Source organism: Hypanus sabinus, chromosome 25 (assembly GCF_030144855.1).
Source record: "Hypanus sabinus isolate sHypSab1 chromosome 25, sHypSab1.hap1, whole genome shotgun sequence".
Classification (NCBI taxonomy): Eukaryota; Metazoa; Chordata; class Chondrichthyes; order Myliobatiformes; family Dasyatidae; genus Hypanus; species Hypanus sabinus.
In genome coordinates, this window is record NC_082730.1 from 40,868,252 (window position 1) to 40,882,259 (window position 14,008).

The window sequence follows — 14,008 nt, forward strand, 5'->3', positions numbered from 1 at the left end:
TTGGGGTGCACTTGAATTTCAGGCTTATATACGGTGAATTAAAATTGAGAGTACTGCTAGATAAAGAAGAACTAATGGCCTAAACAAATTATTGGTGGTGATATTTTAATCATTGAATTTAAATTGTTACAGTGTTCTATCAAGTAGAAGTATTTAACTATTCATTTATCATTTCCTTCTGCCTGAGATAAACTCTGTTCTGTGTCTTTATTCAAGTGCCCTTTATGCCCAATTGACCAACCATTCCCAAAAGGTTTAGAGGCAAAGCTGTTGTTATTCCTTTTCGCGCCTTGTGGCACATCGGGCAGCAACCTTGACGTTTCTTTAGCATTTTTGTCTGTTTTTTTTTAACGAGGCGGAGTTGCTAGCTCTACACTCAACCCAGCATGGAGAAGTGTTAAAGGAGCCAGCTGAATTCGAACCCTAGACCACTGATCTTGAAGTTGGGTGTGGATGCCAATACACCACTGGCTGGCTTCAGAGGCAAGGTGGTGTTAAGTTACTGTGTGGTAACCAAAGGATGTTGGAAAATGCAGATTTAAGTAATTGATTAAATTTGAGTTTCTTCTCAACTGCTAATCTTAAGAGTAGTCATAAAACTGACAGATTGATGTAATTTCCATCTGGGTCCTTGCTGTTTTTCAAGGAAGGAATTTTGCCTCTTTATCCAATCATGCCTCTTCGTGACTCCAGACCCAAAAACTTTGTTGACTCTTTAACTGCCTGTTGAGTTCAAAAACAATTAGTCAAGAGCAGTGATATTTGTATTCTGTGAAGATTCGTGCTTCATTTTATCGTGTCTGGCCTGAAAATACATCCCCTTGTTCTTGTTTTCACCAGGTAGTGCTTCCCTGCTTCCTGCTAGCCTAGATAAATTTTATTTTATTTGCTCATTTGAAATCTTTTCAGCCTTTGAAAGATATAATAGAACCATCTCCCCCCCAAATTTGGAGAGGATGTTTAGCTATGTAACAAGCGAAAGCACACAGTAATTATGTACACATTTTTATTACAATGTTAAAGTGTCAGAGGTTTGTACTGGTTATCCATGTGCTCAGAAAGTTGAGCATATTTTCCTGATTGGCAGCATAGCCTTGAGCAATGCAGGGGGATGATGTGGATGGCCAAATTTCATACTAAGAAGTGGGGACTGTCAGTTCTTTCAGGGTCTTCATGCCAGTTCTATGATAATTATCAGAAGGCACAATTCTGCCACTGGACCTCAAAAAAAAACCCAACCGTGGAGTGTAACCAATGAACATGCTCATCCAACAAGATGATGACGTAGGAAAAGAGAAAATGATTGTTTTAGATTTATTGCATCATTGTCTCACCAACACAAATAACAGCAATTCTCTTTTTGCTTGTATATGCATTCAGGCTCGCTAGTTGGATTGATCAATTTAATATTTTATTCTCTAAGAATAATTTGTGTCAAAGGAAAAAGTTAACAAGAAGAAGGCAAAAAAAAAACCCACTTCTAAACTTTTGCCCCAGACTGGTGTTAATATGCAGGAAGATCAGAATTGGCAGCTTGATCATATTCAGTAATTGAAATTTAAGCTCTTATCTTCTTCCCCTCCCTTGAAAATGAAGCCCTCTCTATTCCCCTGCTGTGCCAGATGTTCTTAAATCACAGGGGAGCCAGCTGATAGAAAGGCAGCTGTTAGAAGGTTTATAGGAGAGACACAAGTTGACTTAGCCTCATGTTGTTTTGTTGTTTTCTCCTTCCCTGAGGGTAATCCCTTTCCTTCAATCTGCCACATGGTTTGGAAAGGTACTACTGTATCTGGAGGGAGCCATCTTGATCCAGTGTTCTGTGACATAACTCAGTGATGCAGTCACAATGTGTATCATGGCAACCTTAAATAAACACAGAATTGATCTTTATTTTGAAAATAAGCTTTATTGAAACGTTTACACTTCTTAATACGTCAAACCAAATTAGTAACAAATCTTTTCTTTCTTCATTTCATGGCTACCTGAAGAAGAGGAATTTCAGAGTTGTATACTTTGATAATAAATGACCCTGTTGACCTTTGAAATGTTGCTCAGTAATCTCGAGGCAAATGGACCTGTTGTGAATGCGACAGTATGATTTCTGGAAGAGATTGCACGTAGGTGCACTGAAGAAATAACTTCAGTGAACTATTCTTGAAAGGTGGCAAGAAATGATCTCAATGTGGTAATTGCTTATGTATTAACAGGTTAATTGTAGAATCACTAAAAAAGGAGTAACTGTGTTTCAGTTTTTAATTTTATTCATTCAAGGCACGTGGGCTTTGCTGGCTGAGCCAGCATTTGGTTGGCCATCTTGGACATTTGTGAATCTCTTGGCAGTGAACAAATAGAACCTGGTTTTGGATTTGTTCCAAAGCTGATCAATGAAAGGTGCAGATGCTTCACTTTCTTCAAAAACCACCTCATGGTAGAACAGGTGCTTTGCTTTTGACACTAACATAAAGCCCCAGAGCTGACCCGTTCTGAGCTGAGTCAGCACTTGAGAAAACTACAGTCCTGCTTGAGTGCCCCTGGTCTAAAGAGTGGCATTCTAGTTGTCCCTGCGTTAGATGGCTAATGGGTTATTTTTGAGCTTATCCTGGCTGAGGACGTTGCAGTGGCAGTGTGGGTGAGTAATTGAATCACATTTGGGTCACAGGCATGAAAGACAGTCACAGCAAGTTGATCCAATGTAAGTCAGCAAAGGTGCTTTACTTAGGAAAAAGTGGCTTGGCTAGAATGTATGACAAAATAGAACAACATTTATCAATCTGTCATAGCTGTCCTGCCCCAGTTCTATACAAAACAGTATACCTTTTCTTTAGTTACATTCCTTGGGACTAGATTAAATATCATTCTTTGGACCAGTCTGTGCATCTGTTTGAGGCAAATGGGATAGAAACCTCTTAAAGTCTTTAAGCACTAAGTTCCTTGTGAGATGCGCTTGGAGTCCTGACTGATTTCAATGGGATAACTCAAACACTGAACTGCCTATTAACCAATATTTGTCCAACTGATATCGTTAGTCAAAGGTGGTTGTTGGGTGAATCATCTGCTCTGTGGTTTGAGCTGAGAGATGTTAGAACAAGCGTATGGTTGTAATGCTACTGTGGTTCAAGAGGGTGACTCATTCCCACTCTTCCAAGGGCATTTGATAGAGGATGAAATGTGACTTGATAGAGGTATACAAGATAATGAGAGGCATTGATTGTGTGGATAGTCAGAGGCTTTTCCCCGGGGCTGAAATGGCTAGAACAAGAGGGTATAGTTTTAAGGTGCTTGGAAGTAGGTACACAGGAGATGTCAGGGGTAAGTTTTTTTTATGCAGAGAGTGATGAGTGCATGGAACGGGCTGCCGATGGTGGCAGTGGAGGCTGAAATGATAGAGTCTTTTAAGAGACTCCAGGATGGGTACATGGAGCTTAGAAAAATAGAGGGCTATTTTGGGTAAAGCCTAGGTAGTTCTAAGGTAGGGTCATGTTCAGCACAGCTTTGTGGGCCGAAGGGCCTGTATTGTTCGTTCTCTCTCTCTCTCTCTCTCTCTCTCTCTCTCTCTCTCTCTCTCTCTCTCTCTCTCTCTCTCTCTCTCTCCCTCTCTCCCTCTCTCCCTCTCTCCCTCTCTCCCTCTCTCCCTCTCTCCCTCTCTCCCTCTCTCCCTCTCTCCCTCTCTCCCTCTCTCCCTCTCCCTCCCTCCCTTCTTCAACCACTACAGCCCTTGAGAGATGTGAGTATCATACCCACAATGTTATTAGGGTGTGAGTCCCCAGATCTTGACCCAGTAAAGGAATGACAATAGATTTCCAAGTTGGTATGGTTGTGTTGCCTGGAGAGGAACTTCTGGATGGTGGCATTCCCATACTTCTGCTGTTCTTACCCTTCTCACTGGTAGTGTTTGTGGGTTTGGAGGGTGCTGTCAAAAGGGATTTGGTGAGCAGCTGTGGTGTATCTCGTAAATGGTAGATATTGCTACTACTGTTTGAGGTAGAAGATTCAGTGTATGGTTCTGGATGGGGGTGCCATCCACAGCTTGCAATAGTCACTGATGTTTAGTCTTTGGATTATTCTTTTAATGTGATATTTTTCACTAAAGAGTCATTTATTTCTTCCTTTATTAATATAAATTCCTCGGTGTTGATCCGCAGCCCCGATTCGCTCTGGGAATGTTTCACTTTAAATTTACAGGTAAGGTGAGAAATTCAACAGGGTTAAAGCAAAGGAACCGAGGAGGTGTGGAGATGTGGAGTGGATAGGGAGGTGGCAGGGAGTGGATCAGGGGAGGGGGGTTTTAATGCCTGGGAGTGTGACTGAGACAAGGGTGTGAGACTGTAGCTTGAAGTGATACCATCTTGATGTCACAAGTGTCAGTTTTGATAAGTTTAAAAATAAACCTAAATCCTCTGGGTCAATTATTTCTCCATATTACTTCCATTAATTACCATCTATTTCAGTTCCAAAGTAAATCTGGAATGACATAAGTAACTCATTGCCTAGTTGAACTGTTCCCGTTAATAGTTTTTGTTCAGCAATATAATGTAAAGAGTGTTTTCAATTTGGAATTTAATTTAGGGAGTAATTTTTAGATAAGGAGCTGATGGGCAGAAAATCCTCTTGTAACAGAGAACATGTCATCAGATGTATTTTTTTTTGGCTAAGAGGATATATTGGAAAATTTAGACTGAACTCTTTCTGGATACTGAAGCAATCATTTTTACTCATTTGCTGTCATACCATTGAAATGTGAGGCATCCCATCATCAGTGACTTTGGTATCCTTAATTTAATTTGTACTAGATTGACTACATTTGAATTTGCTAGTCCTGTTTCTTAACACAGCTTTAATTTACTTTAGGGATTATTTTAATCAGTCATATATTTTAAAGTACAAATTATAATGCTGTCTAATTGATTGAAAATATATTGCTCATTAGCTTCAACTAATCATTTGGTCAGTAAATTATTAAATATTTGTATATAAATAATAGCTCAAAAATGCCTATAGCTAATAAACTACTTGAGACAGGGGGCTTCTCAACTGGTAATGGCCAAAATGGGATTTTAACTTTTTGTGGTGATTGAGATAGAATCACCAGATCTGCTCAATAATTGGCATTTGAATACACTTGCAAAACTTGTGATTTACTTAGACCATAAGACATCGGAGCAGAATTAGGCCATAGGCCTATACAGTCTGCTCTGCCATTTAATCATGGTTGATCTTTTTTTCCCTCCTCAACCCCCCTCCCCAGCCATACCCTTTGATGTTGCATCCAATCAAGAACGTATCAAGCACTGCCTTTACACTGAATGACCTGACCACCCCAGTTACCTGTGGCAATAAATTCCACAAATTTACCACCCTCTGGCTAAAGAAATTTCTCTGTATCTGTTTTAAATGGTCACCTTTCTATCCTGAGGCTGTGCCCACTTGTCCTAGATTCCCCCACCATGGGAAACATCCTTTTCACATCTACTCTGTCTAAGCCTTTCAACATTCAAAAGGTTTCAATGAAATCCCCCCCTCATCTTTCCAGATTTCAGCGAATACAGACCCTGAGCTATCAAATGTTCCTCTTATAATCATTTCATTCCCGGAATCATCCCTCCTCTGCCAGCTCATCTTTTCTTAGATGAGGAGCCCAAACCTGTTCACAGTATTTAAGGTGAGGCCCTACCAATGCCTTATAAATGCTTCAGCATCACATCCCTGCTCTTGTATTCTAGACCTCTTCAAATGAATGCTAACATTACAGTTGCCTTCCTCTACCTGCAAGTTAACCTTTAGTGTGTTTGCAGAAGGACTCCCGAATCCTTTTGCATCTCAGATGTTTTGGATTTTCTCCATTTAGAAAATAGTCTGCACATTTATTTCTACTACCAAAGTGCATGACCATGCATTGTATTTCATTTGCCACTTACTTGCCCTTTCACCTAATCTAAGTTCTTGCAGCCTACTGTTTCTCAGCACTAACTATCCCTCCACCAATCTTTGTATCATCTGCAAACTTGACAACAAAGCCATCTATTCCATTATCTAAATCATTTTTATACAGCATAAAAATAAGTGGTCCCAACACCGATCCCTGCAGAACACCACTAGTCACTGGTAGCTAACCAAAAAAGGATCTTTTTATTTCCATTCACTGCCTCCTACCAATCAGCTATGTTACCGACCATGTTAGTAACTTTACTGTAAGACCATGGGCTCTTAACTTGGTAAAAAGCCTCATGTGTGGCACCTTGTCAAACGCCTTCTGAAAGTCCAAATATACAATATCTGCTGCAACTCCTTTATCTATCCTATGTGTAATCTCCTCAAAGAATTTCAACAGGTTTGTCAGGCAAGGGATTAAGGGAATCATGCTGACTTTGTCCTTTTCTTGTCCTGTGTCACCAAGTACGACATAACCTCATCCTTAACAATTGACTCTTTCTAAGCCCTCACAACGGCTGAGGTCAGGCTAACTGGTCTATAATTTCCTTTCTGCTGCCTTCCTCCTTTCTTAAAGAGTGGAGTGACATTTACAGTGTTCTGGTCCTCTGGCACCATGGCAGAGTCCAGTGATTTTTGAAAGATCATTACTAATACCTCCATAATCTCTACCGCTACCTCTTCCTGAACCCTAGGGTGCAGTTCATCTGGTCCGGGTGACTTACGTAACCTTAGTTCTTTCAGCTTTTTGAGCACCTTCTCCCTTGAAATAATAACTGCACTCACTTTTCTTGCCTCATACCCTTCAACATTTGGCACACTACTAGTGTCTTCCACATTGATGACAGGTGCAAAATACTCAATTTAGTTCATTTGCCATCTCTTTGGCCCCCATTATTATTTCTCCAGACTTGTTTTCCAGTGGTTCTATATCTACTCTCATCTGGCTTTTTTTTACATACTTAAAAAGTGTTTACTATCCACCTTGACTTAGCCTGTTAGATATTGTTCACTAGCCTGTTTTCATATTTCATCTTTTCCCTCCTAATGATTCCTTTAGTTACTCTCTGTAAGGTTTTAAAAGCTTCCTAATCCTCTGTCTTCCCACTGCTTTTTGCTTTGTTGCATGCCCTCTCTTTTGCTTATACATTAGCTTTGACTTCCTTTGACAGCCACGGTTGAACTATTTTGCCATTTGAGTATTTCTTTGTTTTTGGAACACATTTGTCCTGTACCTTGTTCGTTTTCCCCAGAAACTCACACCATTACTGCTCTGCTGTCATCCCTGCCAGTATCTCCTTGCAATTTACTTTGGCCAGCTCCTCTCTCATACCACTGTAATTTCCTTTACTCCATGGAAGTACTGCTACATCAGACTTTACTTTCTCCTTATCAAATTTCAAATTGAACTGAATCATATTGTGATCATTATCTCTGCAGGGTTCTTTTACCTTAAGCTCCCAAATCACCTCCAGTTCATTACTTAACACCCTATCCAGTATAGCTGATCCCCTAATAGGCTCACCAACAAACTGCTCTAAAACGTTATTTTGTATGCATTCAACAAACTCACTCTCTTGAGATCCATTTCCAACTTGATTTTCCCAATCACCCTGCATGTTGAAATCACCCATGACTATCACAACGTTGTCCTTTTGACATGCCTTTATTATTTGCTGTTGTAATCTGTGGTCCACATTCTAGCTACTGTTTGGAGGCCTGAATATAACTGCCACCAGTGTCCTTTTACCTTAGTAGTTTCTTAACTCAATCCACAAGGATTCAATATCTTCCAATTCTATATCACACCTTTCTAGTGAGTGGATGCCATTCTTTACCAGCAGAGCCGTGCCACCCCTCTGCCAACCTTCCTGATTTTCCGATACAACATGCAACTTTCGACATTCAGCTCCCAACTACAACCATCCTTCAGCCACGATTCAGTGATGGCAACAACATTTTGCCCGACAACCTGTAATAGTGCAACAAGATCATCCACCTTATTTCGTATACTCCATGCATTGAGATATAACACATGGAGTACTTTTTGATTCTGCATCCCTAATGCACAGATACTCACCCTGCTAGCTGCACTTCTATCCTATCATCTACCTGACAGTCTGACTGCATGCTGCCTTTGCTTTTTTACCATCCATCCTATTCTGAGTCCCTCTGGTTTCCACACCCCTGCCAAATTAACTTAAACCCTCCCCAACAGCTCTAACAAAACGACCTTCACTGATGCGTGGCACAGTTAACAATCTGGAAGTTCCTACCCTGGAGGTCCTGCTTCTCAGCTTTCTACCTAGCTTTCTAAATTCACTTTTCAGCTTTTCCTTGTATGCCATTGGTACCAACATGTGCCAAGACATCTAGCTGCCCTCCCTCCATCTCCAAACTGTTGTGGTGCTATCCAAGATGTCCCTGACCCTGGCATCTGGGAGGCAACATACCATTTGGGTGTCCCATTCATGTCCAGAGAATCTCCTGTCTGCTTCCCGGACTATTGAATCCCCTATCACAACCGCTCCCCTCTACTCCCTCTTTCCCTTCGGCACTATGGACCTACGCTCAGTGCTGGTAACCCAGTCTCCGTGGCATTCCCCTGGGAAGACATCCCAACAACAGTATCCAAAGCGGTATACTTATTATTGAGAGGAATGGCCACAGGGGTGCTCTGTGCTAACAGTCTATTCGCTTTTCCATTCCTCATGACAGAAAAGTGCAAACATAATGTTTAACTATTATATTTAATAGATGATTTATTCAAGTTGTGGATGGCACCCTATGCACAACCATTCACTCCATCTCCCACCAACAAATAGTAGCAGCAATAGCTACTATCTGCAAGAATCACCACAGTTGCTCACCAACACTCATTCGACAATACCCTCCATGGCCGCTAAAAATTCTGGTACTTTATTTTACATCAAAGTTTATGTAGTACTTCTCATGGAGTTTGCACCACTCTATTAATATAGTCTTACAGACTTCTCAAAATAGAATTAGAAGAGTTGGGCAAATATGATACCGGGACAGAATGTGTATTTTTTCCAGCAGAGCAATTTGGGATGGGATGCTCTTTCTCCATGTGGTCTGGATTGACCGTCTAATGGGCAGCCTGGTGGCAGGAGTGGTAGCGATGGGAGCATGACTGTTTCATCTTAAGAGAGGGCAGCAAGTTCACGCTCTCAACCATCTGGCACACGCCTGAGCCAAGGCTTCAGGTGGTCCTGCTTCAATCTGTCAGAAGGCAGCTCGCACAGCATTCTGGCTCATTCATGCCTTCCAGAGCAGGAATTGTCCCATCTGGACTACATGTGACTTTTGACCAGCAATGTCCATAAGACTGTAAGACATAGCAGCAGAATTAGGCCAGTCGGCCCATCAAGACTGTTCCATCATTCTGTCGGGGTTGATTTATAATCCCTCACAAACCCATTCCCCTGCCGCCTTGTAGCCTTTTGATGGCCTTACTAATCAAGAACTTATCAACTTCCGCTTTGACTATACCCAGTGGCTTGGCCTCCTCAGCCATCTGTGGCAAGGTTCACCATCCTCTGGCTAAATAAATTCTTCCTTATCTCTGTTCTAAATAAATGTCCTTGTGTTTTGAGGTTGTGTCCTCTGGCCCTAGACTTTCTGACTACAGGAAGCATACTGTATGCCATAGGTTCTTTAAATGTCCCCTTGTCTTAGAACAATTAGGGATGGACAGTAAAAACCACTGTTGCCAGCAACATTTGGTCATCTAAGTGAATGCAATAACTCAGAGGCTTCTGTCAGAAGCTTGTTCTGGATAGCAGAGGAGTGAGATTCCACTGCAGCTCAAGATACTGAATAGCTTCAAGTTGTGCTGCACTGGCAACTGAGTCCTCACCATGATCTACTGCTCCACGGCTGTGGTTAGATTAAGCCTGTAACCGGATTCCACTCTGGAATTCTTCCATAAAAGGTATGTCTGGAGCTGGATTCTGTCATGCAAGCTTTTAGACAGCTCTGATAGTATCACTTGCTCTGTTCGTGAGATGGCCATCAATATGCTTTTAGTGGAATTCTACAAAAGAGGTTGAACGCAGGAGATCAAAAGCAAAAATGAGATGAAAGTCAAAGTGAAAGGAAAAAAAGAGTAGAGCAGATTAAAAAAAGGTTGGTGTGGAGAAGGTGTAAATGAAAGAAGCAGGAAATAGCACAGACATGTGCTGTGGATATTGGATATCTGAAAGAAAACCAGGAAACAGTCGAAGTGCTTGCTATCTGAATTTGGTGAGCTCACTGCTGAGCTCTGAGAAAGACTGTAATGGACTGAACTGAGGCACCATTCCAACTCTCCCTTTAATGGATGGAGATGACAATTCCAGACTCAATGAATGCATTCCTTCGCCCTGTTTGGAAATCCATAACTCCTGGGATGGCTGATGAATCTGAAATGAGAGAGGAGAGACCAGGCAAGAGGGCCTCATTGGAAGCATGTGAGTGTAACAGACAGGAGATTTGTCGAATGAGGGGAGCCAAGTTGTAGAGAGGGATGATCGTGTCACCGATTCACCAGTGACTGGCTAGATGGCAGCAGAACCCATAATTATAGACTGAATCTTCTCCAAACCGCTAAGCTGCTGAGTTTGTAAGGGCCCCCCACTTGTTGCAGCAGTTGCCTGTTATGACCGACCTCCTGCAAAAGAGACAGAAGTAGATCCACTTCTGCGTTCGTTGTAAATGATTGACAAGGCTGCTGTTTATTTAATATATGTAAATATGTGTGGAAGATGCCCGTCAGTAAAATATGTACACAAGCTGTCACAGTGGTTGCTCCATTGACTTCCTTCAAATTTGTTAAAATGTGCATTTTTTTTAAGTGACAAATTTATTGAGGAACATTTAAAGCTTTTGACTAATTTGACAATTGATGAGACCAAGAAGTGGAGGTTGCTCAGGTGCCAATACTTTCATGGGCAGGGCAGAGCTGGTTCTGTCTTGACTTAAGTGACAGTATTTAAGCATTGATGGCCATTGATCTTTCTGCCAGGATATACAAGTTGACATGATAAGCATACATCTATAATATTTTTATAAAATGTCTGGATAAGTAGCATGATTAACTGGCATGCATTCTGCTTTATACGTGCATGGCTCTTTATAAAGCCATGTTAGGCTTGAATGATAGTCCTAGCACAGAGAAATGATAAGTTAGAATGGAGACGCACCATCTTAGGGCAGCCTATTAAATATCTAATTCATTCTACTGCTGAACATGCTAAGAATCTACTAAAGAGGTATTTCTACTTCCAACCCTCTTGTGCATAATGCCACAGTGTAAAGTTACTGCAGTGCCACTTTGTCTTGTATTATTGTTGTTAGTTTCCATCCAGCAGCTGCTTGCTAATGTTGAAACTGGAAAACTTTAAAATGGAGAAATACTGGATACAAGAAAGCAAAGAAACAAACAACCAATATGTTTTATGGAATTAGATGAAAAATAGATTTAGGTTTCAAATGCGGTTAGTGTAAGAATGCTATTTCATCTTTTACACGGATTCAGAATAAAGGATAACGATCTCTGAAAACACATACAAAGTGTTGCTTTGTAAGAGCTCCATTTTTTTGAAGTCAATAGGAAATGAAGTGTTGCAATTGCCAATGTGCTGGTGCATCATTGGTATGCCACAGCAATTGTTTGAGAAGCCAAGGTCTTTAATAAGGATGATCGAATTAGCTGATCTTGGTTTTTTTTATCATAGGGTACTAAAGGAAGTGGTTTTCAGTACAATGATGACTTTTAATGACTACAGAAAAGTTCATTGGGTTTATTAAAGACTTCTTTGAATTCATCAGATGACGGGATATTGATGGCCAAAGAAAACTGAATACTCACTGGATATCCCAGGACAATATGAGTTGTGTGTGAATATAATGGAACGTAATTGCAGTCCTTAAATTAATCAAGCTAGTCATAATTGCTGAATGACTGAATGGTGCTTTGTTATTTCTTCCAGACTATTAATACTATTCACTAGTTGAGAGAAATGTTAATTAGTGAGCAGGCTGGTTTGTGCAATCTAATAATGCTGATCAAGTTTATTCTGTTTTGCATGAAATAAATATGTTTGTTACAGTGGGGCCTTTGTTTATGCATGTGAATTTTAAACAAAGACCATATCTGCATAATCCAGCATGGACCCGTGGTTAAGCTGGGTCAGAAGTTTTTCTGGATGTTGTATGTTACTCTTTTTAATACACAAATACATTTTTATTGACTTTCTTTACAAATTGCATAAAATTTATTTACATATTACAAAGAGATATAATAAAGTTTTGTCAACTCATAGTTTAAATCATAAGACCATATAATATAGGAGCAGAATTAGGCCATTTAGTCCATTTCTTCATGGTTGATCCCTTTTTCCCTTCAGCCCCAATCTTCTACCTTCTCCTTGTATCACTTCATGCTCTGACAAGTTAGGAGCCCTATTAACCTCTGCCTTAATTATATGTATAAAAATATATGTGTTAAAAGGGAGTGGGAAATACACAAACATTCTTGTCTCTGAATCCAGTCACTCAGCTGGCCCAGTGACAGGACTCTGGCTTGAACCACACTCCAGAGCCCCAGTTGTATCTGCAGACTTTGCTTGCCTTCTGAACCCTGGTTCACCTTCTGGACTCACGAGTCAGCCAGATGCAGGACCATCAGAATTTCACAATAATAATAGATTATTGGAGCTTTACTGCAGCTGTGAAAATCTGTCACCAAATTAGATTCCTTTTAAAAGCAATTTATGTTTTCCTGTCGATAAATAATTTGTGTATCTCTGCTGTTCATTGCAAAATCTGTATCATCTTCAGAAATACAGAGTTGCACAAGGTGCATAAATTGATCGCCATAAAAATAATGTCTTCAAAGTATTGGCAATCAACAACAATAGTTTTTATATTACAGCTTAAATGTTGCAAGGAATGCAAAGTCAGCCCAATTTTAAAGATGCTAATCTCATGTGAAACAGAAGGAACCTGGTCTTTATTTTTATTCTGGAGCAAATATGAGTGTGCTGTTTTATGAGGTGTGCTGTGTACTTTTGGTCTATAAATTAAAGATAACTGCAAACATGTTCACTTTGAGAAATATTGTAAATAGCCCCTTATTTTCCTCTGATGAACATTTTTATCCTATCTTATTCAGTAATAGGTTTCAATAGCTACATTTAATGTCAGAGAAATGTATACAATATATATCCTGAAATTCTTTATCTTCACAAACATCCGCGAAAACAGAGGAATGCCCCAAAGAATGAATGACAGTTAAATATTAGAACCCCAAAGCCATCCCCAACTTCCCCCTCCCCCTTTTCAGCAGCAAAGCAACGACCCTCCTCCCCGACTACTGCTGTATCACGTAGATTCAACAGATTTGATCAAATATACAACACTACAACCCCACTTACTATGAATATGTCATTGAAAAAATGGATGAAAAGTTATTATATTGATATTGTATTTTGCCTATTTTGCATTTTCATGGTGTGTTTCTGTTATGTTGGGAATTGATTTTTACTATTCCAGACAAAGACAGGAAATCATTACCAAAGTATGTTTTGTGGTTCAAAAGCATGGTCATGGAACTTAGTATTGCAACATTGAGTATATAATCCTGTCCAAGATTTCGGTACAGTATTTTGGGAATCCTTAATTGCGGGAAGTGTATCTTTCTGATATAAAAAAAAAGTTCTGTCAGGGATTACATCTGCCTTGTTGGATGAACATAAGAAACCACTTGTTTTTTAAACAGTAATCCTTGGCTCTAGATTTCCCCAAAAAAGGAAACATCTTCTCTTCTTTCTCTCTGGTAAGCCTATGCTGCATCAACATGTTTCACTTAGATTACCTCACACTTCAGTAAACTGCGGCAGACACAAGCAGAGCATGTGCAGCCTGTCTTCATAAAAACACACATATTTTCAGCTTGTTGCTTTAGAACATGGAACATCAGCATGAGATCAGGCCCATCATTTCTGTGCCAACCATGAGACCAAACTAATCCCATCTGCCTGTATATGGTCTGTATCCCTCCATTCCCCATCTATTT

The 14,008-nt window shown here is 40.2% G+C and overlaps 1 protein-coding gene across 1 annotated transcript in view; it reads left to right on the forward strand.

Moving 5' to 3' along the window:
• The window catches only part of LOC132381196 (neuron navigator 1-like), a 752,075-nt gene that overhangs the window by 327,087 nt on the left and 410,980 nt on the right, over nt 1-14,008 (forward strand). The window lies entirely within an intron of this gene.